Below are 21,981 nucleotides of genomic sequence, written 5' to 3'. Positions count from 1 at the left end.
AACCGACTGAAACACACGAAGCAGATACCCTTTTTGGTTGGGTGCCTGTTGACAATCAGTCATGAGGTGACTCTTATTGCTATTATTTTCTTGCCAAAAGGACAGCGCTGTTTCTGCTCGGTTTCGAACCGAGGACGTTTCGCGTGTTAGGCGAACGTGATGACCACTACACTACAGAAACCCCACAAGTGATTTTAGCAGGGAAGTTTGGCCTGCAAGGATAACACAATGTGCACGATTTTGTCAATCAAGCGGACAAAGCCTACTCAGTGTGACAAGCTCCCTGCGGGTTTTAGCATACACACCATTTGCCTAGCTCGGAGCAAGGACGTTGTTGCGTGAACCATCCAGACAGCAGAAAGCCAATTCAGAATGTCCATAAATGCAAATCTGCATGTTTCCACCTAGTTTTCAACAGCTTGTAAAAGCGATGGTGGTAATCACTGGAGCTTCTGGTCAGGTTGTGAGCACCAACTTGTGGTCCCATCGCAGATAGGCTATAAGTCACTTTCCAAAATGTTTTCACTCAATGTTCCAGGCTGGTGGAATCGTCTTTCTGTTCCCGCTCAGATTACGGATACACTGGTATCCTTCAAACGACAGCTAAAACCCATCTCTTCCGAGTAAACCTGAACCCTGGTGAATATCCCTCTCTCTAAAGAAAATAAAACTCCTACTCCAGCACTAAAATCTCTGAGCACAAACAAGTTACTTGGAATAAATAGCACTTCTCCAATGCATTGCCTCGTCTTATTGAATCGCTGAATACCTCCTCTATTGTAAGTCGCTTTGGACAAAAGTGTCTGCTAAATGTATGTTTCACGTGAACAGGGGCCCTTTCGTGTGTAAAGCGAATGTGATAACCACTACACTACGGATATCAATATGACAGTGCTGCTTCAAGTTTTTATTGTCTTTTTTAGAGAACTGTCTTGTTCTGTCTGCATCGCGAAGGGCCAGCAAACGCATTGGCCACCTGCTCATGCACAACACAAAGCTAAAAGAAATCAGATTCTATGCAAGTTTGTGAGACCACGAGTGCAAGTAAACACTAAGTTAAATTCAAATTTTACCTCATACCGTTTTGCACAAAGTATGTTTTCATTGAACGTCAGTGCTCAACAGAAGCCTGATTTGACAACTGTCATAAAAGCCAGGAGATGTTTCCGCCCAGTTTCGAACTGGGGACCTTTTGCGTGTAAGGCAAACGTGATAACCACTACACTACGGAAACCGACTGATACACACGAAGCAGATACCCTTTTTGCTTGGGTGCCTGTTGACAATCAGTCATGAGGTGACTCTTATTGCTATTATTTTCTTGCCAAAAGGACAGCGCTGTTTCTGCTCGGTTTCGAACCGAGGACCTTTCGCGTGTTAGGCGAACGTGATTTTTTTTTTTTTTTTCTTTATTTTATATCAAAAATTAAAAACAATTACATTCAGGTAATAATACATGTACATTATATAAAGCCATTTGAACATATATATTCCCACATAAAAAGTCTTTTTCAAATACATCAATCTTGTCATTCGTGTTACAATAATAGAAAAGAGCATTAAGCAGTACAGACATTTTTCTTTTAAACAATTTGCACACAGATATTTTGCCATTCTTTTGTTTAACAGCATTCCTTCTATTCCATATCACAATTCTTGCAACTGTTAAAATGAAATTTATGAACCTTGTATTTTTACCTTCTGTTTTACAACCAAATAAAAATAATGTTTCCCATTCCTCATCAACAACCTGTTTTTCAATCCCCATTTCATTTATCAGTTCTTTAATTTTTCCAATAAAACATTCTAACTCTTTGCATTTGAAAAACAAATGTAGTATACCTTCATCTTCTTTATTACAAACTTTACATCTTGCATCATTTGCCAAACCTATTTTACACAATCTCATTTCGCTTAATAAACAGTTTTGCCTTAAATTGTATTCAAAATTCTCTGAAACTGGACTTTTCCACCAAGCTCTCAAATTTTGCCATATTTCCTTTGTTTCTATATTGGGATATAATCTTTTCCAGTACTCTTCTGCTTTGGGTGTAACAAACACATCTTTACATAAGCATGAATAAAACATCTTCAGTATACCATCTTTGAAAGCATATTGATTTTCTTTAAAGTTAATCACCCTTCCTTCATCGCTGTGCATATCCAAATTATTTTCTACCATTTCTTTCCATTCTTTTGGTATATTGTTTTTCAAGTTATTCAATTGATTTTCAATAACTCCTTTAGTTTCGTTTTCATAGTTTTCTATTATTGCATCTTTTATTACTTGCACCTGTACATAACCAGGTATCACTTCATATAAGATATCTTTAATTTGCTTTATTCCTGCATAATACCATTTCTTATAAAAAATAGTGTAATTCCCTTTTTTAATGTAATCATTTAAAAACAGCGGTTGCTTTAAAATCTCTTCTTTACTAAATGTACAATCAATATGCTTTCTAAAATCTCCCCATGCCTTGATAACTTCTTCATAGAATTCTGGAATCCCATTCATCATATTCTCTTTGGGCTTCATCCATAATATATATTCTTGCATTTCCCCACATTTATTTAAAAAATATGTCATCACATCTTTCCATACGTGTTTTTCTTCTTTCCAGTATTTATTTACAGTTTTTATTCTTATGCTTTTCATTCTGATGAGTGGATCGATTAAACCTAACCCCCCTTCTTCTACTTTACCAATTATGGTATCATAAGCTATCTTGGAAGGTTTCCCGTCCCATATAAAATCTAATACAATAGCTTTTATCTTCTTATAAACACTCATTGGCAAACTCACTGTACCTAAAACATACCACATTTTTGATAAAAATAAGGAATTTAAAACTAAAACTTTCCCCTTTAAAAACAAACCTCTTAATTTCCAGAAATGTAATCTTTTTTCCATTCCTTTTAAAACTTCCTCCCACACTAAATTCCTTGTTTCATTTTCATTTTCACCAACCCTTATACCTAAAATCTTCATATTGGTTTTCTCCTCTTTAAATTGGATTGAAAACCTTTGTTTTTCCTATTCTCATGTATTTCATTTTTTCCTTATTAATTTTTGCTCCTGTTCCTTTACAATATCTGTTTAAAATTTCCTCTGCTTTCTCAATACTTTTAATATCTTTTACTATTAAAGTTGTATCATCAGCATATTGAAATATTTTTTGTTCTAACTCTGTTCCTTTTATACATAATCCTCGTATTTGCTTTTCATTATCAATTGCTAATCCCAATGTTTCAGATACAAGTGTGTATAGTAGTGCTGACATTGGACACCCTTGTCTTATCGATCTTGTTACTTTAAAATCTTTAGTTAGAAAACCATTTACTTTTATACAGCTTGTTATATCTGTATATAAACATTTTATCCATTGTAAATATCTTTTTCCAAAACCAAATCTCTCCATTACATTCATCATATATTTGTGTTCCACTCTATCAAAAGCTTTTTCCAAATCTACACTAATTATATATCCTGTTTCTTTTTCCTCTCTCATATACCAGATTATATCTCTTATATTGTTTATGACATCCGTTATGTCTCTTTTTAGAACCGCATATGCTTGATTTGTTTGGATTATGTTTGGTACAACTACTTTCAATCTGTTAGCTAAGACTTTCGCTAAAATTTTATAGTCTGTGTTCAACATACTTAAGGGTCTATAATTTTTTTAATCTTCCTTGTCTCCATTTCTTTTATAAATCATTTTAACCATTCCTTTTTTCATACTATTAGTTAACTCCCCTTTTTCATAAATATCACTGTATATTATATTTAAAATAGGACTTAAAACATTTTTAAAAGCTTTATAAAACTCAACTGGTAGTCCATCTATTCCTGGACTTTTCCCATTTCTCAACTGATCAATAGCTGTTTCTATTTCTAAATCTGTTATCTCACTCTCGCACATTTCCTCGTCCTCTTTATTTAATTTTACTGTTATTTTTTCTAATAAGAAATTTTCATCATTTAAAACTACTCCATTTTCTGTAAATAATTCCTTATAAAATCGTCTAGTTTCCTTTAAAATTCCATCTTTGTCCTCTACAGTTTTCCCATCTTGTGTTTTTATACATTTGATTATAGCTGCTCTCTGTCTTGTTTTTTCTAATTCATAAAAGTATTTAGTACTTCTTTCTCCTTCTACAATGTCTTTAGCTCTGCTTCTAATAATTACTCCCTTACACTTTTCTTCTTCGATTTTCTTCAGCTTTTCCTGTAATTCTATTATTTTGTCAACATTTATCCCATTTACTTTACTCATTTCTTCATCCCATTCTTTTCTAATTTGATTTTCCTTGAATTTTTTTGCCTTTTGTCTTTTTTCTGATATATTTATTGAGTATTCTTTTATTCTATTTTTCAGATTATCCCACCATAAACTTGTTTCTGTTTCAAACATTTCATCATTCACACTATTGATTATTATATTTTCTATTTCCATTTTATACATTTCTATTTTGAACAACTCAGTGTTGAGTATCCACACTCCTGCTCCTTTTTCAATCTCATTAAAATTCATCGTTATCCATATAAAATCGTGATCACTCTCACTATAGGTTTTGTATAAAACTTTGTTAACATATTGTACTTCTTTCTTCTTACATAAAAACAAGTCAATTCTACTTTGCTTTAAAATCCTATTTACAGTTTGTCTTCTTGAATATTCTCTTTTCACACTATTTTGCTCTCTCCATACATCTACCAAATCACATTTCCTCATTAAATTCTGTAGTTCATTCCTTCCTCTGTCTGTTCTAAAATCCATTGAGTCATCTATATCTATTCTTTGCATGGCAACATTAAAATCTCCTAAAATAAATATGTTTTCATTCTTATCTATTAACTTATCTATTTCCTTATAAAAGTTATATTTCCCCTTTTCCTCATTTGGTGCATGTATGTTGCATACTCTAAAACTTTTCCCACTATACATAACTTTTACAATTATAATTCTTCCGTCTGTGTCTTTATAGTCTAATTTTACTTTTTCAAAAATCCCTTTTTTTATCAAAATTGCTACCCCTCTTTTCTTTTCTATATCTCCATTACTAAATATTTCCCCATTCCACAATTTTCTCATTTCATTTTTAATCTCATCTTCCCACTTTGTCTCTTGTAAACATAATATATCACACTTTTTTGTCAAACACGTTAATCTTTCAAACTTTTCACATTTTGACAATCCTCTTACATTCAGTGATACCACACATACATTACTCATTAGGATAATTATTGGATAAACCAATAACCACCATTCATTCTGAATCACTGTCACTTAAACAAATGTTTCTTGCATCTCCTTTTTCAAATTTTTTCCTTTCCATTCTTTCTTTAATCTCTTCTCTTCTCATTTTCTGTCGTTGTAGAACAAGTTCAATGTTTAAGCCACTTTTACATCTTGATTTTAAATCTTTTATCTTTTTACCTTTTTCTTTTTTTTCCAGTCCATAATTCCCCCTTTCAAAATCCATTCCTCTTACCTCATTTAGTGCTCTTGTTTCATTGTCCTCAGTCATTTTCTTTTCCTGTCTCTCTTCATTGTTCAGTTCTATAGCGCCTTAATCATATTGTTCTTCATCAAATTGTCCATTATTTGGTTCTCCTTCCTCCTCGTTTGCTCCTTCTCCCAGTTCCATTCCTTTATCCTCTTCCTCATATCTGTCCTCTTCTGTATTGTTTTCTTCTCCAGTTTTGTCCTCCTTCCTTTCTGTTGCCGTATTATCAAGTGACACTTGTATTTCCATCCTTTCCATTTCCTCCTCTTTTTCACAGTTACATCTTGTCGATGCCCTCTCGCAGCCCTGGCACTGCAGAACTTCGCAGTCCCGCACATAATGCCCCTGCTGAAGACATCTTCTGCACGTGAAATTTGGGCAGTCTTTCTTCTCATGCTCTGTACTTGAGCAAAGTCTGCACATTTTCAGTTGATTATCGTGTATCACTCTGAAATATTGTATGCCTTCTTCTGTCACAAAGCCAACATTGTATGGTAAAGATTTAACTTCTTTGGAAAATTTTACCTTCACAAAGCGTGTTCCGTCTGCCACCATTGTCCCCGGATGATATTTTCTTCTTATAGGAAGTATAGGAGTTACTCCCCAATTACTCAGTTTTTGTTGTATCTCCTCATCCTGTATGTAACTGGGCAAGTTCAGAAAAGATACCATTTTTTCTGTTGCACACAGCTTTTTCATCTCACATTCCTCTCCATTAATCATCAGTCCATTCATCAATATCTCGCATTCTTTTTCACTTTCCATTGTCAGCTCAAATTCATTGTTGTTTTTCCATCTCAGTCCAAATAATTTGCCAATCCCGACTTTGTCTTCCACTGCTTTGATTATGTTATTTATAGTTGAGTTTTCAATTTCTCTTACCATCATTGTTAGTGTGGCTTCTTTCTTGTAGTCTCTTTGATATCTTGCTTGCTTCTTTAGTTTGTTCAGCATTTGTTGTTTCTGACTTGAATCATTCCTTTGTCCTTCAATATTCTTTTCGCTTTCAATACTTGTATTTGAAGCGTGTTGGGCCCATAACCCAGAGGTCGATGGATCGAAACCATCCTCTGCTATGATAACATTTAATTGAATCTCTTTGTTAAATTTAGCCGAGTAACCACAGCTGTATCTCATCTAGGCTTTACCAGCGGAATGTTCAGGTGAGTATCTACAGCTGTATCTCGTCTAGGCTTTACCAGAAGGATGTTTAGGTGAGTATCTACAGCTGGATCTCGTCTAGGCTTTACCAGTGGAATGTTTAGGTAAGTGTCCACAGCTGTATCTTATCTAAGCTTAAAGCTCACATTGGGCTTTGTGTGTGCGAAATTCTGTCGTGAGGCGCTGCGAAAAGGGGCGGGATTAAACAAGCTTATTTGACATTTTAAAAAAGCAAGCGATTGCTCCATGTTTTAAATTTCTGTCCAGAGAGGTCATGTTTTGATCCTGGATGGTCTCACGCAGCCAAGTGATGCGATTTCGCAGGTCAGAGTTCACCAAGCTTGAACTTTGCACCCCAGCAACCGGCGAAATTTGACGCATGACCCTGCGTTTCCGGTCTGACGCATTCGCGTGCGTATGAATGGAAGTCTATGGGAGGAAAAGCCCAGTGTGACCGCACCTTTACCAGCGGAATGTTTAGTTGAGTATCTACAGCTGTATCTCATCTAGGCTTTATCAGGAGGATGTTTAGGTAAGTGTCCACAGCTGGGTCCCCTGTTTTCTATAGCAGCAGAGTGGAGCAGCGGAAGCGTGTTGGGCCCATAACCCAGAGGTCGATGGATCGAAACCGTCCTCTGCTAGGATAACATTTAATTGAATCTCTTTGTTAAATTTAGGTGAGTATCCACAGCTGTATCTCAGCTAGGCTTTATCAGCGGAATGTTCAGGTGAGTATCTACAGCTGTATCTCATCTAGGCTTTACCAGCGGAATGTTTAGTTGAGTATCTACAGCTGTATCCCATCTAGGCTTTACCAGAAGGATGTTTAGGTGAGTATCTACAGCTGTATCTCGTCTAGGCTTTACCAGCGGAATGTTTAGGTGAGTGTCCACAGCTGTATCTCATCTAGGCTTTACCAGCAGTAAATTTAGGTGAGTGTCCACAGCTGTATCTCATCTAGGCTTTATCAGGAGGATGTTTAGGTAAGTGTCCACAGCTGGATCCCCTGTTGTCTACAGCAGCAGAGTGGTGCAGCGGAAGCGTGCTGGGCCCATAACCGAGAGGTCGACTGATCGAAACCATCCTGTGCTATGACAACATTTAATTGAATCTCTTTGTTAAATTTAGGTGAGTATCCACAGCTGTATCTCATCTAGGCTTTATCAGCGGAATGTTCAGGTGAGTATCTACAGCTGTATCTCATCTAGGCTTTACCAGCGGAATGTTTAGTTGAGTATCTACAGCTGTATCTCATCTAGGCTTTACCAGAAGGATGTTTAGGTGAGTATCCACAGCTGTATCTCATCTAGGCTTTACCAGCAGTAAATTTAGGTGAGTGTCCACAGCTGTATCTCATCTAGGCTTTATCAGGAGGACGTTTAGGTAAGTGTCCACAGCTGGATCCCCTGTTTTCTATACCAGCAGAGTGGCGCAGCGGAAGCGTGCTGGGACCATAATCCAGAGGTCGATGATTCGAAAACATCCTCTGCTAGGATAACATTTAATTGAATCTCTTTGTTAAATTTAGGTGAGTATCCACAGCTGTATCTCATCTAGGCTTTACCAGCGGAATGTTCAGGTGAGTATCTACAGCTGTATCTCATCTAGGCTTTACCAGCGGAATGTTCAGGTGAGTATCTACAGCTGTATATCATCTAGGCTTTACCAGTGGAATGTTCAGTTGAGTATCTACAGCTGTATCTCATCTAGGCTTTACCAGAAGGATGTTTAGGTGAGTGTCCACAGCTGGATCCAGCGTTTTCTGTAACAGCAGAGTGGCGCAGCGGAAGCGTGCTGGGCCCTTAACCCAGAGGTCGATGGACCGAAACCATCCTCTGCTAGGATAACATTTAATTGAATCTCTTTGTTAAATGTAGGTGAGTATCCACAGCTGTATCTCATCTAGGCTTTACCAGCGGAATAATTAATTGAGTATCTACAGCTGTATCTCATTTAGGCTTTACCAGCAGTAAATTTAGGTGAGTATCCACAGCTGTATCTCATCTAGGCTTTATCAGGAGGATGTTTAGGTAAGTGTCCACAGCTGGATCCCCTCTTTTCTATAGCAGCAGAGTGGCGCAGCGGAAGCGTGCTGGGCCCATAAGCCAGAAGTCGATGGATCGAAACCATCGTCTGCTAGGATAACATTTAATTGAATCTCTTTGTTAAATTTAGGTGAGTATCCACAGCTGTATCTCATCTAGGCTTTACCAGCGGAATGTTCAGGTGAGTATCTACAGCTGTATCTCGTCTAGGCTTTACCAGAAGGATGTTTAGGTGAGTATCTACAGCTGGATCTCATCCAGGCTTTACCAGCAGTAAATTTAGGTGAGAGTCCACAGCTGTATCTCATCTAGGCTTTATCAGCGGAATGTTCAGGTGAGTATCTACAGCTGTATCTCATCTAGGCTCTACCAGCTGGATTTTTAGGTGAGTGTCCACAGCTGTATCTCATCCAGGCTTTATCAGCGGAATGTTTAGGTGAGTGTCCACAGCTGTATCTGATCTAGGCTTTATAAGGAGGATGTTTAGGTAAGTGTTTACAGCTGTATCCCCTGTTTTCTATAGCAGCAGAGTGGCGCAGCAGAAGCGTGCTGGGCCCATAACCCAGAGGTCGATGGATCGAAACCATTCTCTGCTAGGATAACATTTAATTGAATCTCTTTGTTAAATTTAGTTGAGTATCCACAGCTGTATCTCATCTAGGCTTTACCAGCGGAATGTTTAGTTGAGTATCTACAGCTGTATCTCATTTAGGCTTTACCAGAAGGATGTTTAGGTGAGTATCCACAGCTGTATCTCATCTAGGCTTTACCAGCAGTAAATTTAGGTGAGTGTCCACAGCTGAATCTCATCTAGGCTTTATCAGGAGGATGTTTAGGTAAGTGTCCACAGCTGGGTCCCCTGTTTTCTATAGCAGCAGAGTGGCGCAGCGAAAGCGTGCTGGGCCCATAACCCAGAGGTCGATGGATCGAAACCATCCTCTACTATGATAACATTTAATTGAATCTCTTTGTTAAATTTAGGTGAGTATCCACAGCTGTATCTCATCTAGGCTTTACCAGAAGGATGTTTAGGTTAGTATCCACAGCTTTATCTCATCTAGTCTCTACCAGCGGGATTTTTGGTGAGGGTCCACAGCTGTATCTCATCCAGGCTTTATCAGCGGAATGTTTAGTTGAGTATCTACAGCTGTATCTCATTTAGGCTTTACCAGAAGGATGTTTAGGTGAGTATCCACAGCTGTATCTCATCTAGGCTTTACCAGCAGTAAATTTAGGTGAGTGTCCACAGCTGAATCTCATCTAGGCTTTATCAGGAGGATGTTTAGGTAAGTGTCCACAGCTGGGTCCCCTGTTTTCTATAGCAGCAGAGTGGCCCAGCGAAAGCGTGCTGGGCCCATAACCCAGAGGTCGATGGATCGAAACCATCCTCTACTATGATAACATTTAATTGAATCTCTTTGTTAAATTTAGGTGAGTATCCACAGCTGTATCTCATCTAGGCTTTACCAGAAGGATGTTTAGGTGAGTATCCACAGCTTTATCTCATCTAGGCTCTACCAGCAGGATTTTTGGTGAGGGTCCACAGCTGTATCTCATCCAGGCTTTATCAGCGGAATGTTTAGGTGAGTATCTACAGCTGTATCTCATCTAGGCTCTACCAGCAGGATTTTTAGGTGAGTGTCCACAGCTGTATCTCATCCAGGCTTTATCAGCGGAATGTTTAGGTGAGTGTCCACAGCTGTATCTCATCTAGGCTTTACCAGCAGTACATTTAGGTGAGTGTCCACAGCTGTATCTCATCTAGGCTTTATCAGGAGGATGTTTAGGTAAGTGTCCACAGCTGGATCCCCTGTTTTCTATAGCAGCAGAGTGGCGCAGCGAAAGCGTGCTGGGCCCATAAACCAGAGGTCGATGGATCGAAACCATCCTCTACTATGATAACATTTAATTGAATCTCTTTGTTAAATTTAGCCGAGTATCCACAGCTGTAGCTCATCTAGGCTTTACCAGCGGAATGTTCAGGTGAGTATCTACAGCTGTATCTCGTCTAGGCTTTACCAGAAGGATGTTTAGGTGAGTATCTACAGCTGGATCTAGTCTAGGCTTTACCAGCGGAATGTTTAGGTAAGTGTCCACAGCTGTATCTGATCTAGGCTCTACCAGCAGGTGAGTATCTACAGCTGTATCTCATCCAGGCTTTACCAGCAGTAAATTTAGGTGAGTATCCACAGCTGTATCTCATCTAGGCGTTACCAGCGGAATGTTTAGTTGAGTAGATACAGCTGTATCTCATCTAGGCTATACCAGAAGGATGTTTAGGTGAGTATCCACAGCTGTATCTCATCTAGGCTCTACCAGCAGGATTTTTAGGTGAGTGTCCACAGCTGTATCTCATCCAGGCTTTACCAGCAGTAAATTTAGGTGAGTATCCACAGCTGTATCTCATCTAGGCTTTACCAGAAGGATGTTTAGGTGAGTATCCACAGCTGTATCTCATCTAGGCTCTACCAGCAGGATTTTTGGTAAGGGTCCACAGCTGTATCTCATCTAGGCTTTATCAGCGGAATGTTCAGGTGAGTATCTACAGCTGTATCTCATCTAGGCTTTACCAGCGGAATGTTTAGTTGAGTATCTACAGCTGTATCTCATCTAGGCCCTACCAGAAGGATGTTTAGGTGAGTATCCACAGCTGTATCTCATCTAGGCTATACCAGAAGGATGTTTAGGTGAGTATCCACAGCTGTATCTCATCTAGGCTTTATCAGCGGAATGTTCAGGTGAGTATCTACAGCTGTATCTCATCTAGGCTTTACCAGCAGTAAATTTAGGTGAGTGTCCACAGCTGTATCTCATCTAGGCTTTATCAGGAGGATGTTTAGGTAAGTGTCCACAGCTGGATCCCCTGTTTTCTATACCAGCAGAGTGGCGCAGCGGAAGCGTGCTGGGCCCATAATCCAGAGGTCGATGGATCGAAAACATCCTCTGCTAGGATAACATTTAATTGAATCTCTTTGTTAAATTTAGGTGAGTATCCACAGCTGTATCTCATCTAGGCTTTACCAGCGGAATGTTCAGGTGAGTATCTACAACTGTATCTCATCTAGGCTTTACCAGCGGAATGTTCAGGTGAGTATCTACAGCTGTATATCATCTAGGCTTTACCAGTGGAATTTTCAGTTGAGTATCTACAGCTGTATCTCATCTAGGCTTTACCAGAAGGATGTTTAGGTAAGTGTCCACAGCTTTATCCAGCGTTTTCTGTAACAGCAGAGTGGCGCAGCGGAAGCGTGCTGGGCCCATAACCCAGAGGTCGATGAACCGAAACCATCCTCTGCTAGGATAACTTTTAATTGAATCTCTTTGTTAAATTTAGGTGAGTATCCACAGCTGTATCTCATCTAGGCTTTACCAGCGGAATGTTTAGTTGAGTATCTACAGCTGTATCTCATCTAGGCTCTACCAGCAGGTGAGTATCTACAGCTGTATCTCATCCAGGCTTTACCAGCAGTAAATTTAGGTGAGTATCCACAGCTGTATCTCACCTAGACGTTACCAGCGGAATGTTTAGTTGAGTATCTACAGCTGTATCTCATCTAGGCTATACCAGAAGTATGTTTAGGTGAGTATCCACAGCTGTATCTCATCTAGGCTCTACCAGCAGGATTTTTAGGTGAGTGTCCACAGCTGTATCTCATCCAGGCTTTACCAGCAGTAAATTTAGGTGAGTATCCACAGCTGTATCTCATCTAGGCTTTACCAGAAGGATGTTTAGGTGAGTATCTACAGCTGTATCTCATCTAGGCTCTACCAGCAGGATTTTTAGGTGAGTGTCCACAGCTCTATCTCATCCAGGCTTTATCAGCGGAATGTTTAGGTGAGTGTCCACAGCTGTATCTCATCTAGGCTTTATCAGGTGGATGTTTAAGTGAGTGTCCACAGCTGTATCTCATCTAGGCTTTATCAGGTGGATGTTTAAGTGAGTGTCCACAGCTGTATCTCATCTAGGCTTTACCAGCAGGATTTTTAGGTGAGTATCCACAGCTGTATCTCATCTAGGCTTTACCAGCAGCTGTATCTCATCTAGGCTTTACCGGCGGAATGTTTAGGTGAATATCCACAGCTGTATCTCATCTAGGCTTTACCAAAAGGATGTTTAGGTGAGTGTCCACAGCTGTATCTCATCTAGGCTTTACCAGCGGAATGTTTAGGTGAGTATCCACAGCTGTATCTCATCTAGGCTTTACCAGAAGGATGTTTAGGTGAGTGTCCACAGCTCTATCTCATCTAGGCTTTACCAGCGGAATAATTAGGTGAGTGTCTACAGCTGTATCTCATCTAGGCTTTACCAGCAGCTGTATCTCATCTAGGCTTTACCAGCGGAATGTTTAGGTGAATATCCACAGCTGTATCTCATCTAGGCTTTACCAAAAGGATGTTTAGGTGAGTGTCCACAGCTGTATCTCATCTAGGCCTTACCAGCAGCTGTATCTCAGCTAGGCTTTACCAAAAGGATGTTTAGGTTAGTGTCCACAGCTGTATCTCATCAAGACTTTACCAGAAGGATCTTTAGGTGAGTGTCCACAGCTGGATCCCCCGTTTTCCATAGCAGCAGAGTGGCGCAGTGGAAGCATGTTGGGCCCATAACCCAGAGGTCGATGGATCGAAATTTTGTTAAATTTAGGTGAGTGTCCACAGCTGTATCTCATCTAGGCTTTACCAGCAGGATTTTTAGGTTAGTATCCACAGCTGTATCTCATCTAGACTTTACCAGTGGAATGTTCAGGTGAGTATCTACAGCTGTACCTCATCTAGGCTTTACCAAAAGGATGTTTAGGTGAGTATCCAGAGCTGTATCTCATCTAGCTTTACCAGCGGAATGTTTAGGTGAGTGTCCACAGCTGTATCTCATCTAGGCTTTACCAGCGGAATGTTTAGGTGAGTGTCCACAGCTGTATCTCATCCAGGCTTTACCAGCAGGATTTTTAGGTGAGTATCCACAGCTGTATCTCATCTAGGCCTTACCAGCAGGATTTTTAGGTTAGTATCCACAGCTGTATCTCATCTAGGCTTTACCGGCAGCTGTATCTCATCTAGGCTTTACCAGCGGAATGTTTAGGTGAGTATCCACAGCTGTATCTCATCTAGGCCTTACCAGAAGAATGTTTAGGTGAGTGTCCACAGGGGTATCTCATCAAGACTTCAGCAGCAGTAAATTTAGGTGAGAATCCACAGCTGTATCTCATCTAGGCTGTATCAGGTGGATGTTTAAGTGAGTGTCCACAGCTGTATCTCATCTAGGCTTTACCAGCAGGATTTTTAGGTGAGTATCCACAGCTGTATCTCATCTAGGCTTTACCAGCAGGATTTTTAGGTGAGTATCCACAGCTGTATCTCATCTAGGCTTTACCAGCGAATGTTTAGGTGAGTGTCCACAACTGTATCCCCCACTCATCAAGACTTTAGCAGCAGTAAATTTAGGTGAGTATCCACATCTGTATCTCATCTAGGCCTTACCAGCAGCTGTATCTCATCTAGGCTTTACCAGCGGAATGTTTAGGTGAGTATCTACAGCTGTATCTCATCTAGACTTTACAAGGAGGATGTTTAGGTGAGTGTCCAGCTGGATCCCAGTCTCTGTAGCAGCAGAGTGGCGCAGCGGATGTGTGTTTGGCCATTAACCCAAAGGTCGATGGATCGAAACCATCCTCTGCTTGGATAACATTTAATTGAATCTGTTTGTTAAATTTAGGTGAGTGTCCACAGCTGTATCTCATCAAGTCTTTACCAGCTGTAAATTTAGGTGAGTATCTAGGCTTTACCAGAAGGATGTTTAGGTGAGTGTCGACATGTATAGTGTATCGTATGTGAATATGTATGGAGTGTATTGTGTGTGTATATGTATAGTGTGTATTGTGTGTGTGTGTGTGTATATGTATAGAGTGTATCGTATGTGTTTATGTATAGTGTATTGTGTGTGTGTGTGTGTGTGTGTATATGTATAGAGTTTATCCTGTGTGAATATGTATGGAGTGTATTGTGTGTTTATATGTATGATGTGTATATGTATAGAGTGTATCGTGTGTGTATATGTATGGAGTGTAGAGTGTATGTATATGTATGAAGTGTATCTTGTATATGTATAGAGTGTATCCTGTATGCATATGTATGGAGTGTATCGTGTGTGTATGTGAATTGTGTGTATATGTATGTAGTGTTTATGTATAAAGTTTGTGTATGTACTAAGTATATCATCTGTGTGTGTGTGTGTATGTTTGGAGTGTAAACTCGATATTTATGAATTGTCTCTTGTATATGTATAGAGTGTAGAGTGAGTGCAAGAAAGTGTGTCCTCCTGAGTTTCAGTGGTTAAACATTCAGAATTTGACACCGGAGACCAGGGTTCAAAGCCTGTGTGGCAGGGGTGGACTGGCCGTTTGGCAATTCTGGCAAATGCCAGAAGAGCCGGAGCAGTTTTAAAATGTGGGCCGGTCAGGTTCTTTTTTTTTTATTTATTTATTTTCTTTTATATGTATTGTTTTTGCATGCTGGCAGCTTTTATCTCTTGCAAGATGTGAATATAATGCTGCTGTTGATGACAATAATAATAATAATAATGATGATTGATAATTATAATAATGATACATGTTAAGCATTTGGGCCAATCAACAGCAATGTATGAAGTGTGTATACATGTGTATTTAAATTGTGTATTGTGTATATGTATAGATTGTCTCCTCTGTGCATATGTATGGAGTGCATGTGTGTGTGTATGTGTATGAAGTGTATATGTATGGAGTGTAAAGTGTGTGTATATGTAAGAAGTGTATAGAATGTATCGTGTATTGTGTGTGTCAAGCCAAACTAAAAGAAAAAGTTAAAAAAAATTCATCCGCCAATCGGAGGGAGAGGCGTAAGGGCATGGAGTAGTTCGGCTTTCACGTACAACAAAAAGGAAACTGAAACTTAACCCAGAACAGAATCTCCGCCAAAACGAAACCTCCGCCAAAGCTGAATCTCCACCGAAATTGAGCAAAAGAGAAAGCACAACAGTTCAAAAACCATCATCAAGTCCCGGAGTGGCAGCCGGTTTTTCACCTTTCTACCTTCCCACCTTTCTACCTTCTGCATTTATGATGCAATAAATAGATGAGTGGAATCCAGTTAAATCTCCTTTGATGATGTGTCTTCCTTTCAAGCGGGAAAACTTGTGCATAAGAGAAATAGCTTGACAGTGTGTGTGTATATGTATAAAGTGTAACTTGTATATGTATAGAGTGTGTATATGTATAGAGTGTATCCTATGTGTATGGACTGTATTGTGTATGTGAATTGTGTGTTTGTGTATGTACTGAGTATATCATGTGTGTATGTTTGGAGTGTGGCTCAGTGGTTAAGCGTTCAGAAACTGACACTGGAGACTGGGGTTCAAAGCCGGTGTCTGACAGCAATGTATGGAATGTGTATTTGAATTGTGTGTATACGTATATAGTTTATTCTGAGTGTATGTAAATGTATGGAGTGTTTCCTGTAAATGTAAATGTTTGGAGTGTTTCCTGTATATGTAAAGAGTGTATCATGTGTATGGACTGTATCCTGTGTGTATGTACTGAGTATATCATGTTTGGAGTGTTTATTTATCCTGTGTATTTATGAATTGTCTTTTGTATAGTGTATTCTGTATCGTGAGGAGACAGTATCCTCCTGTGGCTCAGTGGTTAAGCGTTCAGAATCTGACACTAGACACTGGGGTTCAAAGCCAGTGTCTGACAGCAATGTATAGAGTGTGTATGCATGTGTATTTGAATTCTATGAATATGTTCTGTGTAAGTGTATGGAGTGCATTGTGTATCCTGTATTATGTGTGTATATGTATGAAGTGTATCTTGTAAATGTATATGAGTGTATTCTGTATCGTGTGGAGAGTGTATCTTCCTGTAGCTCAGTGGTTGAGCATGCAGAATCTGACAAAAGAGACGTTGGTTCAAAGTCTGTGTCTGATAGAGTGTGTATGCATGTGTATATGTTTGGAGTGTATTCTACATGTATAAGTATGGAGTGTATCATATATGTGTGGTGTGTATATAGTGTCTTCTGTGTGTGTATATATATATGGAGTGTATCGTGTGTATATGTATAGAGTTTATCCTTTGTGAATATGTATGGAGTGTATTATGTGTGTATATATATAGAGTGCATTGTGTGTGTTTATGTATTGTGTGTGTATATGTATAGAGTTTATCCTGTGTGAATATGTATGGAGTGTATTTTGTGTGTATATATATAGAGTGTATTGTGTGTGTATATGTATAGAGTGTATTCTGTGTGCATATGCATGGAGTGTAGAGTGTGTGTTTATGTATTGTGTGTGTATATGTATAGAGTTTATCCTGTGTGCATATGTATGGAGTGTATCGTGTGTGTATATGTATGGAGTGTATATTGTATATTTATAGAGTGTATCCTATGTGCATGTATGTGTATGAAGTGTATTTTGTGTGTGTGTATATGTATGAAGTGTGTATACATGTGTATTTGAATTGTGTGTATATGTATAGAGTGTCTCCTCTGTGTATATGTATGGAGTGTATCGTATAGAGTGTGTGTGTATATGTATGGAGTGTATCTTGTATATGTATAGAGTGTGTATATGTATGAAGTGTCTTATGTGTGAATATGTGTAGAGTGTATACGTATAGATTTTATTCAGTGTGTATATGTATGGAGTGTATGTGTTTTGAGTGTATCATGTATATATGTATGGAGTGTATCGTGTGTATATGTAAAAAGTGTCTCCTGTGTGTATATATATGGAGTCTATTCTGTGTGTATATGTATGGAGTGTATTGTATATGTGTGTGTGTGTGTATATGTGTATCGTGTGTGTGTGTATATATATATATATAGAGTGTATTGTGTGTGTATATTGTGTCTGACAGCAATGTATGGAGTGTGTATACATGTGTATTTGAATTCTATGTATATGTTTGGAGTGTGAGTTTATCCTGTGTGAATATGTATGGAGTATATTGTGTGTGTAAATGTATGAAGTGTATATGTATAGAGTGTATCGTGTGTGTATATGTATGAAGTGTATCGTGTATGTATACGTATAGAGTGTATCCTGTGTGTATACGTATGGAGTGTAGAGTGTGTGTATATGTAAGAAGTGTATATTGTATATGTATAGAGTGTATCCTGTGTGCATGTGTTTCGTGTGTTTATGTGTATGGACTGTATCATGTATGTATGTGAATTGTGTGTATATGTATGTAGTGTTTATGTATAAAGTTTGTGTATGTACTGAGTATATCATGTGTGTGTGTTTGGAGTGTAAACTGCAACTGTAAACGGTTTATTTAGCCTGTGTATTTATGAATTGTCTTTTGTATAGTGTATTCTGTCTAATGGGGAGAGCGTATCCTTCTGTGGCTCAGTGGTTAAGCGTTCAGAATCTCACACTGGAGACTGGAGTTCAAAGCCAGTGTCTGACAGCAATGTATGCAGTGTGTATACATGTGTATTTAAATTGTGTGTATATGTTTGGACTGTGTTCTGTGTGTAATTGTATGGAAGTGTCTCCTCTGTGTATATTTATGGAATGTATCCTGTATGGAGTGTATGTATATGGATAGAGTGTATCCTGTGTTTGTACATGTATTGAGTGTATATTTGTATGGAGTATGTGTATCCTATGTATGGAGTGTATTGTGTGTGTATATGTATAAAGTGTCTCCTGTGTGTATATTTATGAAGTGTGTGTATATATATACATATGGAGTCTATTCTGTGTGTATATGTATGAAGTGTATTGTGTTCATATGTATGGAGTGTGTATATGTATAGAGTGTATTCTGTGTGTATATGTATGGAGTGTAGAGTGTGTGTATATGTAAGAAGTGTATATTGTATATGTATAGAGTGGATCCTATGTATGTGTATGAAGTGTATTGTGTGTGTGTGTGTGTGTATATGTATAAAATGTATCTTGTATATGTATAAAGTGTATCCTGTGTGCATGTGTATCGTGTGTGTATGTGAATTGTGTTTATATGTATGTAGTGTTTTTAGTAGTCTTTACCAGAAGTATTTTTAGGTGAGTATCCACAGCTGTATCTCATCTAGGCTTTACCAGCAGGATTTTTAGGTGAGTGTCCACAGCTGTATCTCATCTAGGCTTTACCAGCAGGATTTTTAGGTGAGTATCCACAGCTGTATCTCATCTAGGCTTTACCAGCGGAATGTTTAGGTGAGTGTCCACAGCTGTATCTCATATAGTCTTTACCAGAAGGATGTTTAGGTGACTGTCCACAGCTGTATCTCATCTAGGCCTTACCAGCAGCTGTATCTCATCTAGGCTTTACCAGCAAAACGTTTAGGTGAGTGTCTACAGCTGTATCTCATATAGTCTTTACCAACAGGATTTTTAGGTGAGTGATCACAGCTGTATCTCATCTAGGCTTTACCAGAAGGATGTTTAGGTGAGTGTCCACAGCTGGATCCCCCGTTCTCTGTAGCAGCAGAGTGGCGCAGCGGAAGCGTGCTGGCCGCCTAACCCAGAGGTCGATGGATCGAAACCATCCGCTGCTAGAATAACAATTAATTGACTCTCTTTGTTAAACTTTAAATTAAAATTAAACTAAAATTGCTTCCTTGTCCTCATTTGTAAGTCGCTTTGGATAAAAGCGTCTGCTAAATGACTAAATGTAAATGACTAAATGTAAACTTAGGTGAGTATCCACAGCTGTATCTCATCTAGGCTTTACCAGAACGATGTTTAGGTGAGTTTCCACAGCTGTATCTCATCTAGGCTTTACCAGCGGAAAGTTTAGGTGAGTATGTTTAGGTGAGTGGAATGTTTACCAGAAGGATGTTTAGGTGAGTTTCCACAGCTGTATCTCATCTAGGCTTTACCAGCGGAATGTTTAGGTGAGTATCCACAGCTGTATCTCATCTAGGCTTTACCAGCAGGATTTTTAGGTGAGTATCCACAGCTGTATCTCATCTAGGCCTTACCAGCGGCTGTATCTTATCTAGGCTTTACCAGCGGAATGTTTAGGTGAGTATCCACAGCTGTATCTCATCTAGGCTTTACCAGCAAAATGTTTAGGTGAGTGTCCACAGCTGTATCTCATCTAGGCTTTACCAGCAGGATTTTTAGGTGAGTATCCACAGCTGTATCTCATCTAGGCCTTACCAGCGGCTGTATCTTATCTAGGCTTTACCAGCGGAATGTTTAGGTGAGTATCCACAGCTGTATCTCATCTAGGCTTTACCAGCAAAATGTTTAGGTGAGTGTCCACAGCTGTATCTCATCTAGGCTTTACCAGCAGGATTTTTAGGTGAGTATCCACAGCTGTATCTCATCTAGGCCTTACCAGCGGCTGTATCTTATCTAGGCTTTACCAGCGGAATGTTTAGGTGAGTATCCACAGCTGTATCTCATCTAGGCTTTACCAGCGGAATGTTTAGGTGAGTATCCACAGCTGTATCTCATCTAGGCTTTACCAGCAAAATGTTTAGGTGAGTGTCCACAGCTGTATCTCATATAGTCTTTACCAGAAGGATGTTTAGGTGAGTATCCACAGCTGTATCTCATCTAGGCCTTACCAGCAGCTGTATCTAATCTAGGCTTCACCAGCGGAATGTTTAGGTGAGTGTCCACAGCTGGATCCCCCGTTCTCAGTAGCAGCAGAGTGGCGCAGCGGAAGCGTGCTGGGCCCATAACCCAGAGGTCGATGGATCGAAACCATCCTCTGCTAAGACAACATTTAATTGAATCTCTTTGTTAAATTTAGGTGAGTCTCCACAGCTGTATCTCATCTAGGCTTTACAAGCGGAATGTTTAGGTGAGTGTCCACAGCTGTATCTCATCTTTGCCTTACCAGCAGCTGTATTTCATCTAGGCTTTACCAGCAAAATGTTTAGGTGAGTGTCCACAGCTGTATCTCATATAGGCCTTACCAGCAAAATGTTTAGGTGAGTGTCCACAGCTGTATCTCATATAGTCTTTACCAGAAGGATGTTTAGGTGAGTATCCACAGCTGTATCTCATCTAGGCTTTACCAGAAGGATGTTTAGGTGAGTATCCAAAGCTGTATCTCATCTAGGCTTTACCAGCAGTAATTTTAGGGTGAGTATCCACAACTTTATCTCATCTAGGCTTTACCAGAAGGATGTTTAGGTGAGTATCCAATGCTGTATCTCATCTAGGCTTTACCAGCAGTAATTTTAGGTGAGTATCCACAGCTGTATCTCATCTAGGCTTTACCAGCAGTAATTTTAGGTGAGTATCCACAGCTGTATCTCATCTAGGCTTTACCAGCAGGATTTTTAGGTGAGTGTCCACAGCTGTATCTCATCTAGGCTTTACCAGAAGGATGTTTAGGTGAGTGTCCACAGGTGTATCTCATCAAGACTTTAGCAGCAGTAAATTTAGGGCAGTATCCACAGCTGTATCTCATCTAGGCCTTACCAGAAGGATGTTTAGGTGAGTGTCCACAGCTGTGTCTCATCTAGGCTTTACCAGAAGGATGTTTAGGTGAGTGTCCACAGCTGGATCCCCCGTTCTTTGTAGCAGCAGAAGTGTGCTGGGCCCATAACCCAGAGGTTTATGGATTGAAACCATCCTCTGCTAGGATAACATTTAATCGAATCTCTTTGTTAAATTTAGGTAAGTATCCACAGCTGTATCTCATCTAGGCTTTACCAGAAGGATGTTTAGGTCAGTATCCAATGCTGTATCTCATCTAGGCTTTACCAGCAGTAATTTTAGGGGAGTATCCACAGCTGTATCTCATCTAGGCTTTACCAAAAGGATGTTTAGGTGAGTGTCCACAGCTGTATCTCATCTTTCCTTACCAGCAGCTGTATCTCATCTAGGCTTTACCAGCAAAATGTTTAGGTGAGTGTCCACAGCTGTATCTCATATAGGCCTTACCAGCAAAATGTTTAGGTGAGTGTCCACAGCTGTATCTCATATAGTCTTTACCAGAAGGATGTTTAGGTGAGTATCCACAGCTGTATCTCATCTAGGCTTTACCAGAAGGATGTTTAGGTGAGTATCCAAAGCTGTATCTCATCTAGGCTTTACCAGAAGTAATTTTAGGGTGAGTGTCCACAGCTGTATCTCATCTAGGCTTTACCAGAAGGATGTTTAGGTGAGTGTCCACAGGTGTATCTCATCAAGACTTTAGCAGCAGTAAATTTAGGGCAGTATCCACAGCTGTATCTCATCTAGGCCTTACCAGAAGGATGTTTAGGTGAGTGTCCACAGCTGGATCCCCCGTTCTTTGTAGCAGCA

The 21,981-nt window shown here is 39.4% G+C and overlaps 2 non-coding genes across 2 annotated transcripts; both read right to left on the bottom strand.

The window, feature by feature from the left end:
• Positions 1-108: 108 nt before the first annotated feature.
• trnav-aac (transfer RNA valine (anticodon AAC)) lies at positions 109-181 on the bottom strand. Its single transcript has one exon. It is a non-coding gene; the product is annotated as a tRNA-Val (tRNA).
• Positions 182-1,161: 980 nt separating this feature from the next.
• On the bottom strand, positions 1,162-1,234 carry trnav-uac (transfer RNA valine (anticodon UAC)). Its single transcript has one exon. It is a non-coding gene; the product is annotated as a tRNA-Val (tRNA).
• Between the last annotated feature and the right edge of the window lie 20,747 nt (positions 1,235-21,981).

Source organism: Danio aesculapii, chromosome 23 (assembly GCF_903798145.1).
Source record: "Danio aesculapii chromosome 23, fDanAes4.1, whole genome shotgun sequence".
NCBI lineage: Eukaryota > Metazoa > Chordata > Actinopteri > Cypriniformes > Danionidae > Danio > Danio aesculapii.
Note: the sequence above shows the minus strand (reverse complement) of the source record. Positions and strands in the feature narration are given on the sequence as shown.